The 21,367-nt window shown below is 47.0% G+C and overlaps 1 protein-coding gene across 1 annotated transcript in view; it reads right to left on the bottom strand.

Annotated features, from left to right (window-relative positions):
- ppp1r3a (protein phosphatase 1 regulatory subunit 3A) overlaps window positions 1–21,367 on the bottom strand; it is a 92,130-nt gene that overhangs the window by 43,050 nt on the left and 27,713 nt on the right. The window lies entirely within an intron of this gene.

Below are 21,367 nucleotides of genomic sequence, written 5' to 3'. Positions count from 1 at the left end.
TTCCACGCTGTATCTCTAAACAAGTCTTCAGCCCGAAGTGTATGTGGCAAACATGATACCAAGATCAGTCAGTAAACATCTCACGTTAAAACTATGAACTGATTTTGAATTGATTTTGATCCCTCATTTTCTTTACTCATAACTTCAATAAATTAAACTGAGGAATGAACTTGAATGATAATCACACCTTATACATGAATAACATGTCAGATTTTACTTTATAAAATTATATTCTACGATTTTTATTCCTGATTTTTGGATTAAAGTTTGAGTTCACGCACGATATCCTTCGGCTCACCTGAAAATTGAATGAAACAAGAAAACACCCAGAAAGGATACAAACTTCAAAGGGAAACAAACATAAAATTCTGCAATATTAATGCCACTGGAACACAAGAGCACATCTCAATACTGTGTCAAGAAATCAAACAGTATAAAAATGCAAAAATACAGGACAGGCAGAATAATTGCAGAGAGAAGAGTTAACATTTTTATTTGATCATCGGAACACAGCATTGATCTGAAACGTTATCGCTTTCTCTCATATCTGATACTGCTTGACCTGCTGTGTGTTTCCAGTATTTTCTTCTATAGTTTCAGATTTCCAGCACCAATAGTTTTTGCTTCGGGCAGTCAGTAAAATGACTTGGTTGCCTTAAGTGCTGATATTCTTCACCTACTTTATGTTTAATCTGTTTTCAGCAAATGACAATGATGCCTAATTAAAACCAGTGAAAATCCTTTACCTGGGCCAGCATCTACAAATACTAGGCCATCATCTCCCTGACTGGTTCTGATCTCATCATCTCTGGCGATCTCCCTATTCTGTTCTCCAACCATACTCTTCCCCAATGCAAAATGGCTGCTTTTATCTCCTCCCCAAAATTCACATCCAGGACTGCCCTGGCAGACGCATTGTTTCAGCCTGCTCCTGCCCCCACTAAACTCGTCTCCTACTCATCTCCAAATAACCTGATTTCACACTTATCCAGCACCTTCCCACGACATGTGCTCTTTACATGCCGTTCAACTCTTCAATACTTTCAATTTCTAGACCCCATTACCTCATCTTTAGTATGAGCATCCAGTCCCATTACACCTCTATCCCCCACCTCAAAGGTATCAAGATTCTCTGGTTCTTCATTATACACTGACCCAATCACGCTTTCTCTACTAACACTTTCCTATGCCTGGCGGAACTTGGCCTCATCCTCAACAACTTCTCTTTTGACTCCTCTCACTATCTCCAAGTTAAAGTTGTAGCCATGGGCTCTCACATGGGACCAGCTAACCCTGTCCATTTGTTGGTTACGTTAAACAGTCTTTGTACACTGGCACCATCCTCCAACTCTTTCTCTGCTTCATCGAAGACTGTCTCAGGACTTCCTCCTACACCCGTGCAGAACCTGTTGATTTCATTAACTTCACCACTAACTTCACCCTGCCCTCATGTTCACCATGACTATCTCTGACAACTCTCTAAACATGGCTCCCCCTAGTGTCCCAGATGGATCCCTCACCCGTGACTCCTCTGTGACATAGAATTCTGCTCTCGCCCTCCACCCCACCCCCAGATGAAACAAGGATAGAATTCCCCTCATCTTTCACCTCCCCAGCTCCACCACCAGTCACATCTTAGCATCTACACCCCTTTCTGCCTTCTGCAGAGACCACTCCCTCCGCAACTCATTGTTTCAATCATCTCTTCCCACCCAAACCACACCATCCCCGGGTACTTTCCCCTGCAACCACAGGAGCTGTATCACACGTGTCCATCTTTGCACACCTTCATCCAGGGACCCCAGCAGTCCTTGCAGGTGAGACAGCGATTCACATAAACCTCCTCTAACCTCATCGACAGCATTTGGTGTTCCTGGTGTGACCTCCTATACATTGGTGAGAACAAGCGTAGACTCGGCGACCATTTCACCCAACACTTGCACTCTGTCCCGCAAAGCCCACTGGATCTCCCAGTTGATAAACATTTTAACTCCCGTTCCCATTTCCATATTGACCTTTCTGTCCTGGGTCTCATCCATTGCCAGAGTGAGGTCACGCGTAAACTGGAGGTAGCTAACAACCCAATGGTATGAATGTAGTTAGCTTTTAACAACTCCCCCCCTCCCCCTTCTCCCCCCCACCCCCCACTCTCCCCTGTGTCCCTCCTGGATTTATACCTATTTCTCCTCTCCCCATCCACCTACATTCCTTTCTCTGGATTAATTCAGCAGATCCGGCAGCATCCCTGGAGAACGGATAGTTGGCTAGGTTTGTCATCAATCAATAGTCTGTTCCCTCTGAGGGAGACAGCGATATCAAGAAGAGGAGAGAGGTTTCAAAGATAGTCCAGGTGAATTTGTGGGCTGGGTGGAAATTTGTGGTGAAGTTAATGAAATAAGTGAGTTCTGCATGGGTGCAGAATGCAGCCCTGATGTAGTCATCAATGTAGCAGAGAAAGAGTTGGGTGGTGGTGCCAGTGTACAATTGGATTGGTCAACGTAACCAACAAAATCCAGCCCAGAACTAGTTGAGGTGTGGGCAAGGCCGTTTTCGTGCCATTTGCCTTGTTTCCATTGTCGTTATTATTTATTTATCTGATACATTGGAGCTCCGCTCTGGCAGTGCGCCTGGAATGTTGTTGTATGTATTTACAATGACAATAAAGTCTATTATTATTATTATCTGTTGAGCATCTGAAGCAGAGAGGTCAAGGAGGTCAGGGAGGTCGGTAAAACATGACAAGGGTGGGGGTTAGGGTCAGCGGTGGGGAGAGGGGCGGAGGGGGGGCTTGGGTGAGGTATTGCGGGGGAACGATGGGGGCTGAGAGGGGAGGGCGTGTGAGGGGGTGTAAGGGCAGTGGGTGGGAGAAGCAGCATGGTTGGAATAGGGGGAAGAGCAGCAGGACCCACTGGTGCCATTACAGAGGTTCCCTGTTGGAAGGGGGAGCAGTAGAACCAGGAAAGTCAGCAGGAAAGCCAGTCCACGTGATTTTGTTGGAACCTGCAGCATGGAGGCTCTTATCCTGAACTGGGCTTGGAACCCAGGTGAGCTAAAGCGTCCAGTCCGCTCTGTCAGCGGGAGAGACAAGAGCTGATGGAGTAGCCCGCTGGCAGTGGGGAGAGACAAGAGGTGATGGAGCAGCCCACTGGCAGTGGGGAGAGACAAGAGCTGATGGAGCAGCCCGCTGGCAGTGGGGAGAGACAAGAGTCGATGGAGCAGCCCACTGGCAGTGGGGAGAGACAAGAGCTGATGGAGCAGCCCACTGGCAGTGGGGAGAGACAAGAGTCGATGGAGCAGCCCGCTGGCAGTGGGGAGAGACAGCGATCGGTGAAGTTAATGGATCCAGTGGCAGTGGCAGGGCCTGGGACCATGCGTAGAAGAGGTGTAGCAGCAGCAGCTTCAGTTGTCCCGGCCTCAGAGTGACCGGGGAAGCAGTGAAGGGAGGAGAGGTGGTGATCGTTGGAGATGTCACTTCAATCCTTTTGTTTTACACCTTCTGTTTTATTCATCTCTGGCTTTTATCTAACCATCAGCCTATCAAAACCAGCCTTTGCCTGTGTTTTCCTATTACCTGTTAGTTTTGTCCAGCCTCTCCTATCTTGCAGCTTTATTCCCCGCTCCTACAGTCAGTCTAAAGGATGGTCCCGACCCAAAATGTCACCTATCCATGTTCTCCAGGAACACTGACTCATCACTGAGTTACTCTAGCACCATTTGTCTATGAACTTTAGGGGCTTCTGACTGCAATTTCAATAGGGCCTGAACATGGAAGCCTTCATGACTTCCCTGTTACCTAGAATTCCATATGAGCGGGAAGAAGTTGGCATTTCTGGTTCCAATTTCCCACATTCCCCTTCTGTTAGAACAGGGTGAGAAGTGTCCATCGGATTCCACACGGGGAGGTTAGGACCTTCCGCCACAAACCCCCTTCACTTATCTTATGAAGGTAGATGAATCTCCCTAGCCAGATCAGATATATGTGAGGACACTATGGAAAGCTTGAGAGAAATTTGCAGGAGCCCTGGCTGAGATTTATGAGTTGTCATTAAATACAGGTGAGGTGAGGGAAGACTGGAGGGAGGCAAATACTGTGCCTCTATACTAGAAGGGCTGCAGGGAAAAGCCTGGGAACTGCAGTTACTCGAGAGTATTCTGCGGCATTTCGATGTACAAGGGCTGATTGGGGATAGTCAACATAGATTTGTCCATGGGAGGTCATGTCTCATAAATCTGATTGAGATTTTTAAGGATGCGACCAAAAAGGTTGATGAGGAAGGTTAAGTCCCATGGGATTCAAGGTAAGATAGCTGAATAGAAGGAAAATTGGCTTCATGGAAGGAAGCAGAGGATGAAGGTTTTTTATCGGACTGGAGGCCTGTGGCTAGTGGTGTGCTTCAGGGTTCGGTGCAGGGACCACTGTTGTTTGTCATCTATATCAATGATTTGAATGAGAATGTACATGGCATGGTTAACCAGTTGGCAGATGACAGAAAAGTGGGTGGTATTGTAGATAGTGAAGATGTTTATCAACAATTGCAGCAGGATCTTGATCAGTTGTGCAGGTGAGCTGAGGAATGGTTGATGAAATTTAATACAGAAAGATGTGAGGTGTTGTATTTTGGGAGCACTAACGTGGGCAGAATCTACGCAGTGAAAGTTAGGGCTCAGTGGAGTGTTGTAGAGCAAAGGGATCTGTGAGTGCAGGTACATAGTTTATTGAAAGAGCCATCACGGGTAGGTAGGGTGATGAAAAAGTATTTTGGCACATTGGCCATCATTTAGAGGATTGAATATAGAAGTTGGGAGGTCACATTGCAGTAAGAAGATGTTGGTGAGACCGCTTTTAGAGTATTGTGTTCAGTTTTGGGCAAAGATTTATGAGAATGTTGCCAGGACTCGAGGGCCTGAGCTACAGAGAGAGGTTGAGCAGCCTAGGGCTCTGTTCCTTGGAGTGCAGGAGGATGAGGGGGGATCCTTTAGAGGTGTATAAAATCATGAGAGGAATAGATCGGGTAGACTCACAGATTCTCTTGCCCAGAGGACATAGGTGTAAGGTGAGGGGGAAGGGGTAAATTTGATAGGAACCTGAGCGATAAAGGGCCTGTCCCACTTGGCGATTTTTTCAGTAACAGCCGGCATCATTGACAGACGTATCAGGTCACTGAAAAAGTCGCGGCATGATGACATATTGACACCCGGCGTTTCCTCAAGTATCGCAACATTTTTTTGTTACCAATGGATTTTGAAATGTTCAAAATCTTTCAACGACCCTGATAGGTCAGGAAATGATGCCGGCAGTTGCCAAAAAAAATCGTCGTGGGACAGGCCCTTAAATGTTTCACACAATGCGTGGCGGGTGTATTGGAAAGAGCTGCCGGAGAAGGTAGTTGAACAAGGTACTATCGCAACGTTTAAGAAACATTTAGACAGGTACATGGATGGGACGGGTTTAGAGGGATATGGGCCAAACGCAGGCAGGTGGGAATAGTGTAGATGCGACATGTTGGCCGGTGTTGGCAGGTGGGGGTACAGGGCCTGTTCCCACGCTGTATGACTCTATCTATCATGTTTCTTAAACCACTCTCATATAAACTTGCTCCGAGCTGTCATTTTCCTCGGTGTGGCCTTCTGCTGTCTGACCTGCTGCTCTTGCCTGTCTGACAGGTCCCATTTCGGCTCCACATTGGTAGGTGATTAACAGACAGCATGCATATGGGTCTGGGAGTCACGGTCACTTAGATGTCATGGAAACAACATCTGGGGTGGAGTGGCTCGGATATGATTTCCCTCCCCACACCAAATCCCACCGCCTGTTAAAATAGAACAAGGAAATATAATTTAACAATTCCAGCTGCTATGGTTTACCCTTCCCAATTCCCAAATGTCCTTGTAAACCAGCTAGCGTTCTGTGTGAAATTAATCTTACACTGATATAGTTTGGCAGACGTATCCTATATTCATCTACCAGCAGCTTGAATTTAGAAAAGTCATTGAATTCCAATTCAGTGCTTGTGCTGTGTCTCAAAATAGATTTATGTTTTCATTCCTGAAACCCAGGCTTTCGATCACTTTATCATTTTTAAAGATTGCTGTGATTTCATATGTTCAACATTCTAACATGATTGATATGAAATCCACCGAAGAATTTTCAGATCTAGACCTGAGAACTGGAGCTTGTAAATGTGATAGATACTTGCAACGTCATCATTGGTAACTTGGAGCTTCCAAGCAACAAGCCTTTGCAGGATCCAATATCCACAGCAGCGTGGTATTTAAGTTACTGAACATGCACTCAGAAGCCTGAACTATGGAACCAGGGACATGAGTTTAACTTTTAAAAGGCAGGAACAAAAGGCTGGCATGTGCGGTGCAGCAAGGGATGGCCAAGGTCCCCAATTAATATTTCTTCTATGTGTTTATCATGGAGAAAGGCATGAAGACTAGGGAACTTGGGAAAGTAAATGGCAATGTCTGTGTTATATTCGAGGAGGTGCTGAATGTCCTAAGACCGATGAAGGTAGATAAATCACATTGTGGGACACTACCAGAGTGAGGTCACAGGCAAACTGGAGTAACAGCACCTGATGTTCTGCTTGGGTAGCTTAGAACCAATGGAATGACCATTGAATTTTCTAATTTAGGTAACCTCCTACTACGCATCCCTACAAATCCCCCCTTTTCGTCCACACTCTCACCCCCTCCCCCCCTTTTTATCTTGGTCCATGCAGACCACAATGCCCCTTTTATGTTTGGCCTGTATCCCTCTAAACCTTTCCTATCCATGCACTTGTTCAAGTGTCTTTTAAATGCTGTTCTGGTACCTCCCTCAACTACCTCTTCTGGCAGCTCATTCCATACTCCCACCACCTTGTGCCTGCAAATGTTCCCACTTGGTTTGTATTAAATCTTGCTCTGTTCATCATAAGCACATAGAGTGCATTCAGAAAGTATTCAGACCCCTTCACTTTTTCCACATTTTGTTACGTTACAACCTTATTCTAAAATGGATTAAATTCATTTTTTTAATCATCAATCTACACACAATACCCCAGAATGATGAAGCAAAAACGTGTTTAGAAACTTTTGCAAAGTAATTAGAAAGAAAAAACTGAAATATCACATTTACATAAGTATTCAGATCCTTTAACTCAGTACTTTGTTGAGGCACCTTTGGCAGCGATTACAGCCTCAAGTCATCTTGGGTATGACGCTACAAGCTTGGCACACCTGTATTTGGGGAATTTCTCCCATTCTTCTGTGCAGATCCTCTCAAGCTCTGTCAGGTTGGATGGGGAGCCTCAATGCACAGCTATTTTCAGGTCCCTCCAGAGATGTTCGATCGGGTTCAAGTACAGGCTCTGTCTGCGCCACTCAAAGACATTCACAGACTTGTCTTGTCACAAAGCCACTCCTACGTTGTCTTGGCTGTGTGCTTATTGTCATTGTCCTGTTGGAAGGTGAACCTCTGCCCCAGTCTGAGGTCCAGAACGCTCTGGAGCAGGTTTTCATCAAGGATCTCTCTGTACTTTGCTCCATTCATCTTTCCCTCGGTCCTGACTTGTCTCCCAACTCTTGCCACGGAAAAACATCCCCACAGCATGATGCTGCCACTACCATGCTTCACCGTAGGTATGGTATTGGCCAGGTGATAAGCGGTGCCTGGTTTCCTCCAGACGTGACACTTGGCATTCAGGCCAAAGAGTTCAATCTTGGTTGCATCAGACCAAAGAATCTTGTTTAGGTGCCTTTTGGCAAACTCCAAGCTGGCTTTCATGTGCCTTTTACTGAGTAGAGGCTTCCGTCTGGCCCCTCTACCATGAAGGCCTGATTGGTGGAGTGCTGCAGACATAGTTGTCCTTCTGGAAGGTTCTCCCATCTCCACAGAGGAACTCTAGAGCTCTGTGAGAGTGACCATCGGGTTCTTGGTCACCTCCCTGACCAAGGCCCTTCCCCCCCGATTGCTCAGTTTGGCTGGGCAGCCAGCTCTATGAAGAGTCCTGGTGGTTCCAAATTTCTTCCATTTATGAATGACGGAGGCCACTGTGCTCTTCGGGACCGGCAATGCTGCAGAAATTGTTTTTTACTCTTCCACAGATCTGCGATTCGACACAATCCTGTCTCAGAGGTCTACGGACAATTCCTTGGTCTTCATGGCTTGGTTTTTGCTCTGACATGCACTGCAATTGTGGGGCCTTACATAGACAGGTGTGTGCCTTTCCAAATCATGTCCAAATCAATTTAATTTACCACTGGTGGACTCCAATCAAGTTGTAGAAACATCTCAACGATAACAGGATGCGCCGAAGCTCAATTTTGAGTGTCTCCGTAAAGGGTCTAAATACTTACGTAAATGTGATATTTCATTTATTTATTTTTAATTACTTTGCAAAAATTTCTAAACACCTGTTTTTGCTTCTTCATTCTGGGGTTTTGTGTGTAGATTGATAATTTAAAAAAAAGAATTTAATCCAGTTTAAAATAAGGCGGTAAAGTAACAAAATGTGGAAAAAGTGAAGAGGTCTGAATACTTTCTGAATGCTCTGTATTCTGTAGTTTTTGATTTCCCTACCCTGGGTGAAAGACTCTGTATATTCATGCTATCTATCCCCTCATGATTTTAAACTACTCTATGTAAGAGCAAATCCTCAGTGTCCTGCACAACAGGGGATATAGTCCACTTGCCCAACTGATCAACAGACCGCTGTAATATTTTATCATCATCTGCACTCTACACTATGCCACCCGCTTTAGTGTCCTCTGCATCCTCACACTAGTTTTACGCTATTTGACTACTTCCACATTCCCCACTCTCCGCTACAGCTAATTAGAAAATAGAACATAGTAGAGTACAGCACAGGAACAACCTGTTTGGCCCACATGATGCCTGGCTGAATTGATCTCATCTACCTGCACAAGATCCATATCCATCTATTCCCTACACTTCCATGAGCCTCTATTTCCTGAACGTTCATATTATTATAAATGTCTTTATAGTATCTTCTCCACCACCACCCTTGGCAATGCATTCCAGGCCCCCACCACCCTCTGTGTAAAAACCTTTGGCCCGCACATGTCCATTAAACTTTCCCCCTCTCACCTTATAGCTATGCCCACTAGTGATGGACATTTCCAAAAAGGTTCAGACTGTCTACCATATTTATGCCTCTCATAATTTTATATACTTCTATCGTCTCCCCTGAAATTCCAGAGAAACCAATCCAAGCCTCTTCATACTCTCTGTGTAGCTGAAGCCCTCAAATCCAGGCAGCATTCTCGTAAACTTCCTCTGCACCCTCTGCAATGCTTCTTCATCTTGCCATTAATGTAGTGACAAGAACTGCATGCGATACTCCAAAATGACCTTGTTTTATTTCCTTTATAGTTTTGATGAAGGATCTTATGAAACAATAACTCAGTTTCGCATCCCACCAATGAGGCTTGAGTACTTCAACCTTTTCTGTTTTTTATCATGGACAGTAACAGTAACGTCAGTAACATTTGCAAAAGGAGGGGAATGGATAAAATGAATGGCCAGAGCCTTGTCTCCGTTAGAAGCACTAGATGGCTGAGGTTCAAGGTGAAACTGAAAATATTTAAAAGGCATTTTTTTTTTCATACAGAGTGTCGTGGGGATATGGAACGAGTTACCAGATGAATTTGGTGATGCGTGCAATAACAACATTTAAGAAACTTTTTGACGGGTACACGGACAGGACAAGTCCAGAGGGATATGGGCCAAATGCTGAAAAATGGGACTATCTTAGCTGGGACATCTTGGTAGGCAGCGATGAATTGGGTTAAGGATCCGCTTCCGTGCTGTACGACTGTATGGTGATAATATTCATTAAACAATCAGATTGACATATAAACCTCTGTGGTCCATTAAGGTCCTCCAGGGAAGTATATCTGTCATTCCCATCTGCTTGAGCATTCTTAATATCATAACGTCATAGAATCATACCAAATGGAAACAGGCCCTTGGGCCAATCAAGTAGGTACTGATGATCAATCAACCATTTACACTAATTCTACAGTAATACTATTTTATTCTCCCCACATTCCCATCAACTCTCCTTCACGCCCTACAATTCCCTGTGCAATTCCCTCTGCAAAGATGAGATAGCCGAACATTTGGATAGCAGTAACAGGATCGGTCCGAGTCAGCATGGATTTACGAAGGGGAAATCATGCTTGACTAATCTTCTGGAATTTTTTGAAGATGTATCTAGGAAAATGGACAAGGGAGAGCCAGTGGCTGTAGTGTACCTGGACTTTCAGAAAGCATTTGATAAGGACCCACATAGGAGATTAGTGGGCAAAATTAGGGCACATAGTATTGGGGGTAGAGTTCTGACATGGATAGAGAAGTGGTTGGCAGACAGGAAACAAAGAGTGGGGATTAACGGGTCCCATTCAGAATGGCAGGCAGTAACTAGTGGGGTACCGCAAGGCTTGGTGCTGGGACTGCAGCTATTTACAATATACATCAATGATTTGGAGAAGGGATTCAAAGTAACATTAGCAAATGACACAAAGTTGGGTGGCAGTGTGAACTGTGAGGAAGATGCTATGAGAATGCAGGGTGACTTGGACAGGTTGGGGGAGTGGGCAGATGCATGTCAGATGAAGTTTAATGCGGATAAATGTGAGGTTATCCACTTTGATAGCAAAAACAGGAAGGCAGATTACTATCTAAATGGTGTCAAGTTGGAAAAAGGGGAAGTACAATGGGATCTGGGGGATCTTGTACATCAGTCTATGAAAGTAAGCAAGGTACACAAAATTGCTGGGGAAACTCAGCGGGTGCAGCAGCATCTATGGAGCGAAGGAAATAGGCGACGTTTCGGGCCAAAACCCTTCTTCAGACTGATGGGGGGTGGGGAAAGAAAGAAGGAAATAGGGAGGAGGAGGAGGAGCCCGAGGGCGGGCGGATGGGAGGGTGGGAGGAGACAGCTAGAGGGTTAAGGAAGGGGAGGAGACAGCACGGGCTAGCCAAATTGGGAGAATTCAATGTTAATGCCATAAGGACGCAAGGACCCCAGACGGAATATGAGGTGCTGTTCCTCCAATTTCCGCTGTTGCTCACTCTGGCAATGGAGGAGACCCAGGACAGAGAGGTCGGATTGGGAATGGGAGGGGGAGTTGAAGTGCTGAGCCACCGGGAGGTCAGGTAGGTTATTGTGGACTGAGCGGAGGTGTTCGGCGAAACGATCGCCCAACCTACGCTTGGTCTCACCGATGTAAATCAGCTGACATCTAGAGCAGCGGATGCAGTAGATGAGGTTGGAGGAGATACAGGTGAACCTTTGTCGCACCTGGAACGACTGCTTGGGACCTTGAATGGAGTCGAGGGGGGAGGTGAAGCAACAGGTGTTGCATTTCTTGCGGTTGCAACGGAAAGTGCCCGGGGAGGGGGTGGTGCGGGAGTGAAGGGAAGAATTGACGAAGGAGTTGCGGAGGGAGCGGTCTTTGCGGAAGGCAGACATGGGGGGAGATGGGAAGATGTGGCGAGTGGTGGGGTCACGTTGGAGGTGGCGGAAATGGCGGAGGATTATGTGTTGTATTTGCCGGCTGGTGGGGTGAAAGGTGAGGACCAGAGGGACTCTGCCCTTGTTGCGTGTGCGGGGATGGGGAGAGAGAGCAGTGTTACGGGGTATGGATGAGACCCTGGTGTGAGCCTCATCTATGGTGGCGGAGGGGAATCCCCGTTCCCTGAAGAACGAGGACATTTCCGATGCCCTGGTATGAAATGTCTCATCCTGGGAACAGATGCGGCGTAGGCGGAGGAATTGGGAGTAGGGGATGGAGTCTTTACAGGGGGCAGGGTGGGAAGACGTGTAATCCAGATAGCCATGTGAGTCAGTGGGTTTGTAATGTATGTCGGTCAGGAGTCTGTCCCCTGCGATGGAGATGGTGAGGTCAAGGAATGGTAGGGAAGTGTCGGAAATCGTCCAGGTGTATTGGAGTGCCGGATGGAAGTTGGTGGTGAAGTGGATGAAGTCAGTCAGTTGTGTGTGGGTGCAGGAGGTGGCACCAAAGCAGTCGTCAATGTAGCGGAGGTAGAGGTCGGGGATGGGGCCCTGGTACGTCTCGAACAAGGATTGTTCAACGTACCCGACAAAGAGGCAGGCGTAGCTGGGGCCCATGCGTGTGCCCATAGCTACGCCTTGTGTTTGGAGGAAATGGGAGGAGTCAAATGTGAAGTTATTGAGGGTGAGGACCAACTCCGCTAAGCGGAGGAGAGTGTCAGTGGCTGGGTATAGGTTGCTCCTCTGGTCGAGGAAGAACCGGAGGGCTCTGAGGCCATCCTGGTGGGGGATGGAGGTGTAGAGTGACCGGACATCCATGGTGAAGATGAGGGGGTGAGGGCCCAGAGAGTGGAATGCGTGGAGGCGGCGGAGAGTGTCTGAGGTGTCTAGAACATAGGTGGGGAGGGATTTGACCAAGGGGGATAGGATGGAGTCAAGGTATGTGGAGATGAGTTCGGTGGGGCACGAACACGCAGAGACAATGGGTCTGCCGGGAGAGCCGGGTTTGTGGATTTTGGGGAGAAGGTAAAAATGGGCCGTGCGGGGCTGGGGAACGATGAATTTGGAGGCTTGGTCAGGTAGGTCGTGGGAATTAAGCATGAAAGTAAGCATGCAGGCACAGCAGGCAGCGAAGAAAGCGAATGGCATGTTGGCCTTTATAACAAGAGGGATCGAATATAAGAGCAAATAGGTCGTTCTGCAGTTGTACAGAGCCCTAGTGAGACCACACCTGGAGCATTGTGTGCAGTTTTGATCCCCTAATTTGAGGAAGGACATTCTTGCTATTGAGGGAGTGCAGCGTAGATTTACAAGGTTAATTCCCGGGATGGCGGGACTGTCATATGCTGAGAGAATGGAGCAGCTGGGCTTGTACACTCTGGAGTTTAGAAGGATGAGAGGGAATCTCATTGAAACATATAAGATTGTTAAGGGTTTGGACACGCTAGAGGCAAGTAACATGTTCCCGATGTTGGAGGAGTCCAGAACCAGGGGTCACAGTTTAAGAATAAGGGGTAAGCCATTTAGAACGGAGATGAGCAAACACTTTTTCTCACAGAGAGTGATGAGTCTGTGGAATTCTCTTCCTCAGAGGTGAATGCAGGTTCTCTGGATGCTGTCAAGAGAGAGCTAGATAGGGCTCTTAAAAATAGCGGAGTCATGGGATATGGGGAAAAGGCAGGAACAAGGTACTGATTGGGGATGATCAGCCATGATCACATTGAATGGCGGTGCTGGCTCGAAGGGCCGAATGGCCTACTCCTGCACCTATTGTCTATTGTTTACAGTAGATTATTAGTCTAATAATCTCTATGTCTTTTGAATGTTATTAAAGGAAATTATAGGTCAGTAAGTCTGACTTCAATGGTTTGTAACATTTTAGACTCCATTATTAAGCATGAGGTTTTTGGGGTACAAGGAAGCACATGATAAAATAGGCCAAAGTCAACATGGTTTTGTTAAGGGGAGATCGTGCCTGACAGATCTGTAGTAATTCCTTGAGGAAGTACCAAACAGAATAGACAAAGGAGTATCAGTGGATAAGACTCCACTAGACAGCTTTGAATCTAGTATAATGACTAGGCTGGAGGAGAGACGGAGAGAGAGGGGATGCAAGGGTTACTTGAAGTTAGAGAATTCAATGTTCATACCCCTGGGGTGTCAGCTGCCCAAGCGAAATATCAGGTGCTGTTCCTCCAATTTGCATTGGGCCTCACTCTGACAGTGGGGGAGGCCAAGAACAGAAAGGTCAGTGTGGGAAAGGGAAGTGGAATTAAAGTATTTTTTGTCCGAGACATTCATTTGGGGAGGCTTAGATTATAAAAGCAAGAATGTTTTGCTTAGGCTTTACAAAATAGATCAGCTATGATCGAATGGTGGAGCAGACTCGATGGGTGGAGAATGGCCTAATTCTGCTCCTATGTCTTATGGTCTATGTAGGAAGAAGTTGGAGCTCCAAGAAGAAAGTGATGCAATCACAGGCTGGATGTGGCTCTAGATAGACAACAGTAGATCAAAATGAAAACTGGATCACTTGATCTAAGGTAACTGCTCTACCAGTGGCACCACTGTGCACCCCAGAACCTGAATATGTGGCACTACTGCTCTACCAGTGGCACCACTGTGCACCCCGGAACCTGAATATGTGGCACTACTGCTCTCCTAGTGGCACCACTGTGCACCCCAGAACCTGAATATGTGGCACTACTGCTCTACTAGCAGCACCACTGTGCACCCCAGAACCTGAATATGTGCTTCACTTTCTGTTACTTTCTAAAATGGTCTATCCAGCCACTCACTGCAGAGGCAAATTATGGATGAATAAACATCAAATATAGGTTACATTGAACAACTAGGCCTGCACATAATTCATATTGCTCCATTCCCTGCATGTACATATACATAAAAAGATAGAAACATAGGTGCTGGAGGAGGCCATTCAGCCCTTCGAGCCAGCACCGCCATTCATTGTGATCATGGCTGATCGTCCCCTATCAATAACCCGTGCCTGCCTTCTCCCCATATCCCTTGACTCCACTAGCCCCTAGAGCTCTATCTAACTCTCTCTTAAATCCATATACCTATCCAAACGTCTTGTAAATATTACCATTGTATCTGCTGCAACCACTGCTCCCAACAATGCATTCCAGGCACTCACCACTCTCTCTGTAAAAACCTTGCCCCGTGTAATTCAACAAGAAAATTGAAAGAACAGCACCTTGTATTCCAATAGACAATAGACAATCGACAATAGACAATAAGTGCAGGAGTAGGCCATTCGGCCCTTCAAGCCAGCACCGCCATTCACTATGATCATGGCTGATCATCCACAATCAGTATTCCTTCCTTCTCCCCATATCCCTTGACTCCGCTATCTTTAAGTGCTCTATCTAACTCTCTCTTGAAAGCATCCAGAGAATTGACCTCCACTGCCTTCTGAGGCAGAGAATTCCACAGATTCACAACTCTCTGGGTGAAAATGTTTTTCCTCATCTCCGTTCAGGGCTCCCTGAACATCGGGAACATGTTTCCTGCCTCTAGCGTGTCCAATCCCTTAATAATCATGTTTCAATAAGATATCCTCTCATCCTTCTAAATTCCAGTGTACACTCCTTCCTTCAACAAATGACAGTCCTGCCATCCCGGGAATTAAACTCGTGAACCTACACTGCACTCCCTCAATAGCAAGAATGTCCATCCTCAAATTTGGTGACCAAACCTCTAGCTCTTCACCCCTACTTTCAGTTTGAAGAAGAGTCCCAGCCCGAAACATCACCCATTCATTTTCTCCAGAGATGTTACCTGACCCACTCAGTTAATCCAGAACTTTGCGTCCATCTTGCGACTTCAAATGCTTCTGTCGAAAAGAAATCCACAGCTTTTCCATAGTCAGATTGAAAGTAATTCTGCTCATCTCAGTCCTAAATTGGTACTAGAGATCCATTCACCCAAAGGTCCCAGCAGCCAGAAGAATCATCCTCTCTGTAACCAGCTCTTTGAACCCTGTCAGAATAATCAACCCAAGCTCTCTTCATATCTATCCTGGAACCATATAGTAAACTTTTTTCTTACCTTTCTAGAACGATGACAAGGCCAGAATAGCTATATTAAAACATCCTTGCATTTCTGCTCAAAATCTTTGCAATGAAGAACATTGTTCCTCAAGAATATTTTTTGTCTTCATAACTGCATATTGCATCTGACTAAATAGTAATACCCAAGTATCATTGAACATTGATATTTTCCAACCAATCGCCTTTAAAATAGTATCTTACTTCTTTGATTTATCCATATTATACAGCATCTGCCATTTTAATTCACTCAAATTGTTGAAATTTGAGTGAAGCCACCTTGAATCCTCCTAACAGCCACCCAATGTTATGAAGTTGGCAACTTAGGTGAATAGCTGGGACCAAACCACTGATTCTTGTCGTATCCACTGAACACCATGTGTCACCTGGAAAAGACTCATCTATTTCTCACCTCTGTTTTCTGTCTAACTAACTTCCAATATGAGACTTTATCAAAACCCAAATGTCAATATAAATACATCACATCCACTCATTCTCTCTTATCCATTTTAACAAAAACATTCTCAACAACTCCAGTAGCTTGTCCAGGTGAGGTATTTCCAGGTGAGGCAGAGGTTCACCTGCACTTCCTCCAACCTCATCATTTGCATCCGCTGCTCTAGGTGTAAACTGCTCTACATCGGTGAGACCAAGCGCAGGCTTGGCGATCGCTTCACCCAACACCTCCGCACAGTTCACATTAACCAACCTGATCTCCTGGTGGCTCAGCACTTCAACTCCCCCTCCCATTCCAAATCCGACCTTTCTGTCCTGGGCCTCCTCCATGGCCAGAGTGAGGCCCACTGTAAATTGGAGGAGCAGCTCCTCATATTTCGCTTGGGTAGTTTACACCCCAGTGGTGTGAACATTGATTTCTCCAATTTCAGGTAGTCCTTGCTTCACCCTCCTTCCCCTTTCCTTCCCAGCTCTCCCACAGCCCACAGTCTCCACTTCTTCCTTTCTTCATCCCGCCCCCCCTTCCCCCCCCACCCCCACATCAGTCTGAAGAAGGGTCTCGACCCGAAACGTCACCTATTCCTTCGCTCCATAGATGCTACCTCACCCGCTGAGTTTCTCCAGCATTTTTGTCTACCTTCCAGTAGCTTGTCAAACATGATTTCCCCTTCATATAAGCATGTGCTGGGCAATGACACCTCTTTGACTTGTTCAGTCTGAAGTGTCATTTAATTTAAACTGATCCAGTGTCTTTTATTTTGAAGTCTCTAAAGAATGTATACATTGAAGAAAAATTGAAATAAATATTCTCGTACTTCTTCAGATTTCTAAATATCACAGTCACTATAAATATAATCCAGAGCAGATCTATAGGATTTCAATGCATTATTTTTGACGTCCTAAGCATAATTCTAGATGATCAAAGTGAATTATGTTAAAGCTAAAAGAATTTCAACACTCAGAATTTTGTCAAACTAGGTTAACTCGGGGTGATTAAAAATGTTATTCATTGACAAAATGCCACAAAATGAAATACTGTTGTAAGTCAGCAGGTTCTTTACAATCCCATTAAGCCATTAACAATGGAGGATGCACACACTAAGCTGGAGTAATTCAGCAGGTCAGACAGCTGGAGAAAAAGGAATAGGTGACGTTTTGGGTCGAGACCCTTCTTGAGACTGAGAGTTTTCTCCTGACTCTCTGACTGAAGAGACGTCACCTATTCCTTTTCTCCAGAAAAAGCCGTCTGACCTGCTCAGTTACTCCAGCTTCTTGTGTCTATCTTCAGTTTAAACATGCATCTGCAATTCCTTCCTACACGACAATGGAGGATACAATCTTACTTCTTCTCACAATCAATATAATACTTTATTAGCCAAGTATGTATTGCAACATATGAGGAATTTCATTTGCCAAGTCAGTCATACAAATAAAAAGCAGAACATACAAAACATATGTTAACATAAACATCCACCACAGTCACTCTACATTCCTCACTGTGATGGAAGGTGTCCAGAACATCCCCACCTACTGCCTCGTTGGTGCTGACCGGGCCGGTCTGGCTTTCGTGCGATGTAGGAAGTTTTCTACACCTGCACTGTCTCGACTTCTTTCTGCGGCCTTGGAGCCTGGAGCTGACGAGGCCTCCTTTTCTCTCGGAGATCGGAGGGTTCCAACATTAAAGACTGTAGGCAAATCCCTTTCGTTGCTGAAGGAGCAGTGGAGACCAACTGGGATGGACTGCGAAGGCCAGCAGCGCCAGGGAATGCAGGAGAGCCACGAAAACCGGGCAAAGAGGTGGTGACGCAGCGGTTTTTTTGTGGGAGCCGCCATTATCATTGTCCGAGGCAACATCACTCGCTCCCTCCCTTGAACTGTTTCCATGTATGTATGTGGACACTGGCTTTGTGTCATTTGCACTGTCAATATCTGTTTGTTATTTTCTGTAAGTGCTAACAATTGTAGTGTCTGGTACCATGCAGGGTCAGTGTTATGGGGGATTGGGGCCTTCTAGGAGCTATGCTCAGGCGGCTGCTTCAGCTGATTCGGCTGCTCCTCGTGGGGCCCGGATACCCATGAGGAACCTGCCTTTTGAGGATGGGATAAGGTGCAACTTCCCCCCCCCCCAGATGGACTGGGAGGAGGTAGTTGACGGGCGCTTCTGTGTCCAGCAGGATGGGCGTGACTTCACCATCTACTGGATATCGGAGCGCCCAAGGTGCCATGCCTGTCAGGAAGTGGGGCATATTCGGAGGAATTGCCCCAAATCCCGGGCGGAGGCCCAGCTCCCACCCCACCTGTAGTTGAGTCAGCAAACCCTGGGGTTGCACAGAGCATGGGTGAGGGTGGGGAGGGTCAAAAGAAAGGGGGCAACGTGGAGATGAATGTGAAACACATGGGGAACAAAACCCCCAGAGACAAGAACGTTCCACCCATCCCGTCACCTCCCGTTAGGGAGTCTGCTAACCCCATATTCCAGTCGGGGGCAGTGGAGATTGGGCGGGAGGAGGGGGTGCCACAGCGGAAGGTTGCTCAGGTGACCCCAGAGCTGTGAGCTCCTCCCCTTTGAAAAATAGAAGGAAGAATCTCTCTAGGGAGGAGCGGAAGGGGGATGAACGGGAATTCTCCAGGGGGGAGGGGAGTACTGTGGTGGAGGAAGACTCCCGCTCTCTGGTTCGGGCCCCGGTCCCATGTTCTGGAGGGGATTCTGGGGATGGTAGCGATGGGGGCCACTCGGGTGATATGGAGCAGGGGGAGTTTCCTGTTGGGGAGGGAGTCCCGCATCAGGCACCTGAGGAAGCCCAGGACCAACCCACCCAGGATGAGGCACAGAGCACGCATCTGGAGGTAGAGACTGTAGGCGGGGAGAGGGTTGGGGAAACCAGCACTTCTCTCCCTCAGGACCTGGCTCCAGAGGGACTCCCTGAGTTTGGTGCACCAGCGTCTACTCTGGGCCCAACTGGGTGAGAGATAGTCGCCCCCACTGTCGATGGTCTTGACTCCCCGGGTACATCTGGGGAAGGCCACTCTGCCACTGGCCCCAGGGTTGGGACTGAGGTGGAGGAGAGACCAGCGGGTGGGGCAGAGGCAACCGCTGCACAGGGTGAGGTGGGAGTGTCGAGCACTAAGGGTGTGTCCGGGGATGGGGATAGTGTCTCCATCTGCAGTGAGCAGGTGGAAGGGGACTCCTCGGACAATGAGTTGGATGTTCTCACTCCCCCCCGACACCACCCCACTCCACCCCAGAGGAGGAAATCCACGAGTTCATCGAGGCCACCGAAGGAGCCCAACATCGGCCCTGACTGGCCTCCCTCTAGTGGCAAAACCTACACAAGCTAACCGACACTGAATCTCATCCTCAGAATGAGGGGGTGAAGGGGAACGACCAGCGTCAGCTCAGCTCCTTTTTGGACGACCTGGAGAAGGATGACAAGCCCAAGAGCAGCGTTGTTCCTGTTATGGGTAGAGGGACCAGTGGAGCATCCCTTGTAGCCAGGGTCCAGTGAGCAAGTCGCACCGTCACTCCACCTAGGGTCCGCAAGGGGAGGAGTGGCTCTGCTGTCAGCAACTGAAGGACTGGTGACGGGATCTAGGGAGTGGGCAGGGCTGAAGGAGTCCTGGTTGTGTTGCTCCTAGGCCTGGCCAAGCTGACCATTTGCGAGTCATGGCGCCAGGCAGAAGAGGGCTTTGCCCGAGCCAGATGTTTGCCCCTTTACCGGGGTTACGTCCACGCCAGGGTGGTGTTAGAGAGGGACATAGTTGTATAGTCGTTAATTAGTATAGTTGTAAGGATTGTAACATAGTCATTTGAAAATGTAGATAATTTGGTTATTGTGTACTATGGTGGTGGGTGTGATACCACGGTTTGGTTTTTGTATCGTGATCGTTATTAAATTAAAAAAAATTGATACACACGGAACTGGGTATCTCCGCATTCCTCTGCAATTGGATCGTCAACAATGGACCACAGTCTGTACAAATTGGCAGCAACACGTCTTCCTCAATAACCATCAGTACTGGAGCACCTCAAGGCTGCGTGCTCAGCCCCCTGCTCTACTCACTCTACACTCAATCTATATATAAAGAAAGCACATCAACTACTTCCTAAGAAGATTGCGGAAATTTGGTATGTCAGAGAGGATTCTACTCTACAGGCGTAGAGTGGAAAGCAAATTGACTGTTTTCATCACAGCAACTAGCTTTGGGCTGTCATCCGGCAACTAGCACCAGGAGCGAAGAAGACGGCAAAAGTTGTAAACACTGCCCAGTCCATCACGGGTCCTGACTTCCACACCATCAAAGGGATTTACCAGAGTCGCTGCCTCAAAAATACAGCCAGCATCATCAGAGACCCACACCACCCTGGCCACACATTCATTTCACCCCTGCCATCGGGAAGATGATACAGGAGCCTGATAACTGTAACGTCCAAGTTCAGGAACAGTTTCTTCCCTTGGGCCGGTCTATCTAGGACAATATCAATCTGGTCTTTGACCTGGTCAACCTGGCTCAGGAAACCGGTGTGCCGACAGCCTTTCTCTCCCTTGACCAAGAGAAGGCTTTCGACAGGGTGGATCATGAGTATTTGCTGAGGACTCTGCGGGCGTTTGGATTCGGACTGATGAGGAAAGATTAGAAAGACTGCGCTTGTATTAACTGGAGTTTAGAAGGATGCGGAAGGATCTTATAGAAATGTATAAAAATTTTAAAAGGCTGGACAAGCTAATTGCAGGAAAAATGTTCCCAATGTTGGGGGAGTCCAGAACCTGGGGCCACAATCTCAGAATAAAGGGGAGGCCATTTAAAACTGAAATGAGGAAAAACTTTTTCACCCAGAGAGTTGTGAATTTGTGGAATTCTCTGCCACAGAAAGCAGTAGAGGCCAATTCACTGGATGAATTTAAAAGAGAGTTAGATAGAACTCTGCGGTCTAGCAGAATCAAGGTATACGGGGAGAAGGCAGGCACGGGTTACTGATTGTAGATGATCAGCCATAATCACAATGAATGGTGGTGCTGGCTCAAAGGGCCAAATGGCCTCCTCCTGCACCTATTTTCTGTTTCGATGACCGCACTTTGTGTCCCGGATCCAGCTTTTATACACCGCCACAGAGTGCCTCATCAAAGTAAATGGATCCTTGACGGCCCCCATTCCCTTCCAAAGAGGAGTACGTCAGGGCTGCCCCATGTCTGGCCATCTGTACGCCATCTGCATGGAGCCATTCCCTAGTCTGCTTCGGAGGTGGTTGACGGGTATGGTTCTACGCGAGCCGGACATGGAGGTGGTCCTCTCGGTCTATGCCGATCATGTGCT

The sequence above is a fragment of the Amblyraja radiata genome, chromosome 19 (assembly GCF_010909765.2).
Source record: "Amblyraja radiata isolate CabotCenter1 chromosome 19, sAmbRad1.1.pri, whole genome shotgun sequence".
Classification (NCBI taxonomy): Eukaryota; Metazoa; Chordata; class Chondrichthyes; order Rajiformes; family Rajidae; genus Amblyraja; species Amblyraja radiata.
Note: the sequence above shows the minus strand (reverse complement) of the source record. Positions and strands in the feature narration are given on the sequence as shown.